This window comes from Excalfactoria chinensis, chromosome 7 (assembly GCF_039878825.1).
Source record: "Excalfactoria chinensis isolate bCotChi1 chromosome 7, bCotChi1.hap2, whole genome shotgun sequence".
In the NCBI taxonomy this organism is placed as follows: Eukaryota; Metazoa; Chordata; class Aves; order Galliformes; family Phasianidae; genus Excalfactoria; species Excalfactoria chinensis.
The window spans coordinates 28,388,724-28,396,135 of NC_092831.1; the positions used below are offsets into that span (position 1 = coordinate 28,388,724).

At 44.6% G+C, this 7,412-nt stretch overlaps 1 long non-coding RNA gene across 1 annotated transcript; it reads left to right on the forward strand.

Annotated features, from left to right (window-relative positions):
* Positions 1–693: 693 nt before the first annotated feature.
* Positions 694–7,027, forward strand: LOC140254951 (uncharacterized). The gene is made up of 5 exons (XR_011904342.1): positions 694–1,277; positions 4,701–4,825; positions 6,291–6,494; positions 6,725–6,879; positions 6,990–7,027. It is a non-coding gene; the product is annotated as an uncharacterized lncRNA (long non-coding RNA).
* Positions 7,028–7,412: the final 385 nt, after the last annotated feature.

Below are 7,412 nucleotides of genomic sequence, written 5' to 3' on the forward strand. Positions count from 1 at the left end.
TATAGAACAGTTTCTATGTGTGTGCATCTTGTCTGAGACAAATCTTGAGCATTTTGGGATGTATAGAAATATCTGAAATATGTTTAAAATGTCGCATTTTATGCGTGTTGTTGGAGGTCCTCAATCCATCTGAAATTCTTTTTGCAGAAGCCAGCCTTTTTTGTCTTAATCACCCTTGCCCACAAGGCGTGATGCTGTGGTGAAGCATTTCCTAGTGAAATGTGGGCATTGCCGGCAGCAGAGCAATGGAAGCCAGGAATAGGGAGTCCGCCAAATGACGTTAATTCTCAATTGAAAGGCGGTTTTCTCTTTAAGAATAGCCCTCGTGCTTGCTGTGAAGTTCAAGGAGAGCACACAGCAGAAAATGGTGTCTGATAGCAACTACAACTTCCCTGCTCGAAAGCTGTTAACTAAGCGCGTGGTATTTGCAGCCCAGGAATGTGCAGCTTTCCATCCAAATTATGATCTGTGGGCAACTCGGTGTATTGAAATGCACAGAAATGCTTTCTGCAGAAATGCTCGGTGCCCAAATTTGGTGCTTTTCACGGGGCAGTAAAATCCTGCAGAATCTCTACACGTGCATGCTTTTAAGTTGCCTTTAGATTAGGTTTGCATGAGTATCAAGGTGCTCAGACCTCTATCATTAAACCTCTCGCAGAGGCTGCGTCTTCAGGTGGGTGTCGGTAACACAGCTGAGGGGGTGAGTTGCTTTGCACGGTTTCTGAGCAGAGCCGAGGCCGCCACGTGAGCGCAGCAAATGATCCGGAGGAACAGAAGTGAGAAGCAAAGGGCGGACAGCGAGCTTCCACGCGTCCTTCCAGCACTTTGCACAGAGATGAGTTGAGCACCACCTGTGCTGCGCTGTTTGCACTTGTACCCGGGGGGCGGGGGGCGGTTTGCAGCACGCAGCAGGTGGCCGCAATCCAGCGAGCAGCGGTTCAGGTGCGCGCGGTGCATTCGCTGAACCAACCAGCGGTGTCGGTTTGCTCGCACGAACCACCCGCAGCTGCCGGACGGGTTCGGGTTGCTCAGCTGCAGCCGCGTGCGGCGGCTCGTGCTTCCTCACTAGGGCCGGGCGGGCGGGCGGCTGCGCTTCGGGTGTTGAGGTTGTGGTAAAAAGTGCTTTTATTTAACGCGTTTTTGCCCGCACTGAAGCGCTGCCCGTGGGGCACGGCGGCGCTGGAGCTGCCGGGCGGCCAGTTCCCGGCGTTTGCCTTCTGGGGGAGCTGCGGCACGCTGTGCCACGTGCGGCACCGGGCGGCGTGCTCTGCTGCGAGGTACGGCTTTCTTGGCTTATCTTATTGCTTATCTCAAGTCCTGTCGCGTTCCATATACGACCTGTCCCGGTTTGGTCTCGCACCTCGTGCGCCACCCGGTTTGTCCGGTTGCATTCACTCGGGCTCTCAGACCGCCGCTAAGGCGCTCTGCCTTTCAGCCTCCCTTGGGATGGCTGTGCAAGGGGCGCTGTGCTGGGCGGGCCGCAGCCGCCGATTTGCTGTGGGTGCGGAGGTTCAAAACTGGGCTGAGTTTTCCAGCCCTCATTTCCTCACAGCACCCGGAGGAGAGCGATGCCGGCACGAGGCTCGTCTTGACCTCGCTGTGCTCGCGCTGCTCTGCGCGCTGTCGGCTGCTATTAAAATCCGTGACCGCTGGAGACATTGCCGGCTCCTTTTCCAGCCCGTGCCGTTTCGTGCAGCCTTCTGTCCATGGTGCAGGGCTTTGCATTTGTCTGCTTGTTTTATCGAGTTCGTTCTGCTTGTGTAAAGCGTTGAGTTAGAGCAGCAGCGCAGAATGCGGGCCTCCAATCTTGATATCGGACATTGCAACTTACTCTCTTGTAGCAGTTGTATCCAGAGTGAGCTTTAAAGTTTGATGCCTCTTAAAAATGAGGGAAACGTGTCCTCTTCTTGAGTGTCTTTCAGATTACTTTGCAAACTATGGTAAAGTAGAAAGCCCAATCTGAAATAGCTGGCTGTGTGAGTTCAGGATAACGTGCTTCTCGCTGTTATCTGCTGTGTAAGTGGAACAGGAGGTACATCACCCGGCACAGATAATGATTCCTCCGTATCTGTTTTGCTGAGGTACTTGGAATATCTACCCTGGCTTCAAAGAACTGTAAAATCTGACAATTTGCAGGTTTGCATTCTGAGTTTTTATCTATTTTCAGGGTCTGCCGGCTATATTGGCATGATATTGTAGGTATTATGTATGGGGAAATAGAAAGCTATCATCTCAAAATAGACCATAATATTGCACCTTATTAAAAAATACAAGTGGATTTTCTGCCAGCAACTATGACTTATGATAATGACTGTTATCAATATGCAATTACTTCTGTTGCCCTAGAACATATTGACATTCATTTATTTAAGGAGAATGTAACGCATTTGTATTCATTGAGGTAATCTATGGAGATGATTAAATGCGAGTGCCCATCTTACACCAAACAGTACAATGAAAAAAAATAACACTAAAATAGTAATCAGCCCTTCTGCATTGCCTAAAAATAGGCCGCATTGAGTTCTGGAAATGGCACTGGAGCTTATTTGCAACACTGGCAAACAACCATAAAGAAGGAGAAGCGCGACTTGGGTGATTCCTAATTCCTGCACTCATTGTATCTAACAGCGCAGGGGGAAGTTGGTAATAAGGAATAAACCGAAGCACGAGTGTGATTCAGGGTTTGTAGAGCTGGGTGCAGGACTTGAGGCGTGGAATAGGAGTCCGTGTAAGTGGTGGATCTTAGTGGAGAGAGAAATGTATCTAAATGCATCTCTGGAAAGCACAGAGGGCAGGTGCAGCGATAGGCGTTTAAACGTGCTGCTAAGGTTCTGCTTTATTGTTTTACCCTACAGGTGCTTCTGCTAGAGATTGCTGACAGCTCGGGATTTTCAGGCTTTGAACTACAATGTCTTTGTTTTGTATGTATCAGTTGAGCTGTGTGAGAGTGCTTCTCCATCGGCAGGTTGTTATGACAGTAACATCTGGAGGTCCACTCCAGAGCCATCAAGCATTTTCAGTATCCTGAGTTTCAGAGTCTTCTGGTGGTGGTTAAAGCTCAGCACCTTTAGTTCCCTCCTAATATCCTATTAAGCATAACAGGCTATATTAGTGAGGTGCTTGGTTGGCTGCTTGCAAGTCTAAGGCTTGGAGACAAAAACCTGTTGATGGTTTTGATTCCTTGGTTAAAGGTCGCAGGTGTCACTGAACAGTCAGCCTCTTCAGAGCCTGTTTGCTGATAAAGGGTGGCTTTCTCTCCAAATAATGCGTGCATTTAGTATCATTAAATATGCACGTGCATTGCTAAGGATGATTCTGGAATGAATGCTTACCTAACATGGATGTGTAGTTCCAAACCTTTTGTTGTAGAAGGGTGTTCTGCCTTACTAGCCGTTTGTAGCTTTGTAGCCATGCCATTACAGGAGTCTGCCTTTGTTTCCTTGGTCCCATCTGTCAATACCTGCAAAACAAAAAGGTGATTTCAAGAGCTCAGTCTCCAGAATGTTATTCTACAAAACTTTTTATTAATAAATAAATTCAGGTGGTTAACTTCTGTAGCCTGGACTTAAGTGGAAGACAGCGAATAACTCTTGTCAATAGCTGGTGTTAATAGCTTCTATTCCCCTTTATCTGACAATCAGTTCAGCTTGAGATTCCAAACATACTTCAGGTTGTTACTGTAAGCGCCCCTCAGTATCTGGGAGTTGGCGACCTGATGCATCAAATGTACAAGTACAGTGTCTCCCATTTGATTTGAGCTAATGGTTTGCTCATCTAGTGCTGCAGGAGTGTCTGTTCTTCCTATGAATAATTCCTTGTGAGCTCTCGGTGCTTATGTGTGCTGGGAGCTCCTGCTGGAGCTGCAGATGCTTAGGAGGCTGTTTCATTCATCAAGTTCTTTATGTAGTTCTGCACAAGTCAGCAAATGGGTCCTGCTCTGTGCCCTGACCCTCATCTTAGGTGAACTTGTACTTTATTGGAGAAAGTTGATGCAGAGACTGCGGCCCTCTGGGGGAGTGTTCACAGTTGCTTAATTTTGTCAGGCTTGTGGTGCCCCACTCCTGGTGGTTCAACCTTGCTGACCTCTGTTGCTCTGTGATATGAAACCTTGTATTTCCACCAGGCAGCTGGTAGGAGTTGCTGAACATAATTGACTTAGTTTGCTGCTCAGACTGTCACTCCATTAAAATGAAACAAAAAAAACCCCAAACAAAATCAAAACCCAGAACCTGTGATAAATATTATTTTCTGTTCCATGGCATAAGTACTTTGGGCTCATAGCTAGAGACTTGTGTGTAGTAAACTGGTTAATGACTTTGGAGATAAGCATGGATAATACCAGGTTTATCCTCAGAACCTCTGCCTCCCAGGGGAGTTGCATGGGATTTTGGTCTAGAGCTTTGTCCACTGTGTTATGATTCCTTCCCCTGGCGCTTAAGGGACAGTTGGCCTTCTCCATGGATGCCTGAATGCTCAGTGCAGTTCTGTGGAGGTAATCCAGAGGTTTTTATGCTGCTTTATCAGGTGTTAGAGCTTCCATACACCACAGCAGGCACCTTTCCTCAGCCTCTAGCAAAACTGGTCAGCCCTCTATTAACTGTGTTCTTAACGTTTCTACTAGTTGTTTTCTTGAGTGCTGGTTTACCATTGGATTTCCCTGTCTGAAACCCTTAAAGCTTGTCTCATCCTTCTGTGCATAGGTAACACTGCTGAAATGCTACTCGAGCTGACAAACCTCTGATGTGGGCTGTATCCGGTAGCACAGTTTTAGTCCTCAACTGCTCACCTCTGCAGTGTATTTGCCAGCTTGCTGTACTTCTGGAAGGTAAAGTTGTCCAGTTAACTGTAAAGAAAGTTGGGTAGGAAGGGATATAGCTCAAATGAATACTTCTCTAACTTGCAGGATGTTTGTGTTCTTGCAGTTGGTCCAAATAACACACTTCAGAAAATAGTGTGATATTAAACTTCCATAATACAGAAATAGAGGCTTTTAAGATAAATATAGTAATGAAGTCTTCAGCCAGAAACCGTTCGAAAAGGTTTTAGTGCTGTAATTTAAGTGGGCAGATATCTACTTAGATTTTTTTTATCCCTTATAAGGCTTGTGGGGTTGTGAGAAACCATAGTGGGGTTGACAGTCACTTGGTTGACATCTTGTTGATGAAATATCATTTCCTCTGACAACCCCACTGAGACCTCCTACTCGTTTTTAATGGGTGAACTAACATATATATATATATATGTATATATATATATTTAACTGCGTTTGCTTTTAGAACTCTGTGACACCAGATGCCCTTCTGCACAGCTCAGATACAGACCTTTCTGGTGCTTCCTTCTGGCATGCTGCTTAAGCAACATCAGTGTTGGAGCAAATGTGTTGCCATCTTTCTTTTGGGTTATAAGTGAGCAAATACAGAAATTACTGACTGGGATGTTTTTATGAGTTCAAGCATGAAACCCTCAATTTGTGGCTCTGTAGGTGATCAAAAGCCTGGGATAGCTCATGTCATTAAGACAGAGGTAATGTATTAGGCATCCATCAAGTTGTTGATCTGCCTACAAATCAGCAGTGTTCAATGAGTGGTAATGCTCATGTAGTGTTTGATGTGGTAAATGAAGCTAGTTTCTCTTACTCGTGGCTTCCCTGGGGAATTACATTGGGCGTATTGGATGCTCCACAGGTTAGCTGGGTTTTATCTGGAGCTGAGGGAAGGTTGGATTGTCCTGGTAATTTCTGTATGGCTTCTAGAGCCCTTCCTAAGGACCCAACCTGAAATAGCAGCTGTGTGATTTAAGGGGAGGGATTTGCTTTTAGGTGTGGTGTAGCTTAAATCACTATTATCTTCAATTCTTCAGTTGAATTTTCCATTGTTCTGTTTCTGAAGCTGTGATTCAGGAAGGAAAAATAGGGCCTATGTGGCATAAACACTGAGTGTTTTGTGCCAGTGCCTTTTTTGTACTTGTGTTTTGTACGGGACTAGGCACTTTGTCATCACTTAAATAATACAGTACAGCCTATTAAACAGAACACTTAATGAAGGTACATCTTGCTGTTCTGGCTGTGATTATAAATTAATTTCATTTCCATCCACACTTAAGAGGTTATTGCCCAAACATTAATTGTTATCTGGGGAGTAACTAATTGTTGGAAGATGGAAGGAGACTTTTCCTTTACTGGCATGTGTGTGATGCTTGCTACCTTGTGCTGTGCTTGTGTTATGATGTTGCTATTACTTGTAAAGCAGTTATGTGAAGGAAAATATTAATTAGTCAGTTTTCTTCCACAGCGGGATCCGGTGTAAACTTTACAGCATTCCAATCAAAACACAACAGTACCCTTCAACAACCAAGAAAGTGAAGATAAGCACACGTAAATGTGATGCTTAGAACCTGAATGGGAACTCAGGGCAGCAGATGACTGTAAGAATCTGAAGCATTGCTGACCCTTCCTAGTCACAGACCTGTGTGCTGGGCTCTGGTAGCTCTAAGAGGTGAGTAGTTTGCAGTCAGTGTTGGGATTGATGGGTGCGCTGTCTTAAACAGTATGGGAAAGTTGCTGGGTTTTAAGACTTCCATAATCCTATCCCATTCATGGGCTCTGAATAACTGTGTTAGTGCTGCACACTTCAAGGTTATCTGATGGTGTTGTGGGGTTGCATCTGTTAATTTTTTGTCTATTGGTATGTATTGTTTTATTAATCACATTCAACTATTTCTAAAGAGTCACTGATAAAATGCTTACCTGCTGATGTTTGGAAGTTGTGGACATAGTTCCTGAATTGAAGTCTTAAGTCTGATGTTCAATAGTTCTTGGAGGGAGCTGCCTCTGCAAATGGCTTTTCAGTTAGACACAACGTATGGGAAGTTTTTCAAGAGGTAAGTCAGCGTAGCGGTTTTTACATGTCAGGTTCTTCCTGTTTTCGTATTTATTTCTATAGCATTTGCCAGCAAAAGCTGTCTTGTGACTTCTTCCTCTTAATTTGCAGGTAAAATTCAGGATTATCATTAAGTAACTTGAGTGGAGAAGGGTGTTTAAATCCTACTGTAAGTTTGAAAATGGCTTATATTTGAAAATTTACAGCAAGTTTATGCACACAAAAATAGAGGTAGTAATTGCCAAGAGAGATGAATGGTCAAATTTTATGATAGAAAGGCTGTTGTTTTGCTTCAGCTAAGATGTCTAGCCAATAAATCCAGCAACTTTGGTTAATGTTGAACTGAGGGAGGCTCTTTAATGCTTCTCTTTATAAATGATTTAACTAGAAAGGGCAAGCAGTGCCTTCAGTGTGTTCTAGCTTCTCTGCTGCCAAGTGTCTTAAAACAAATGGCTGAGTAGACTGTTTTCACTTTCCTCCACTCTGGTTTCTCATCTAGGAGTTGAAGCAATCTGCTGGGTTGGTTTTCTCCCC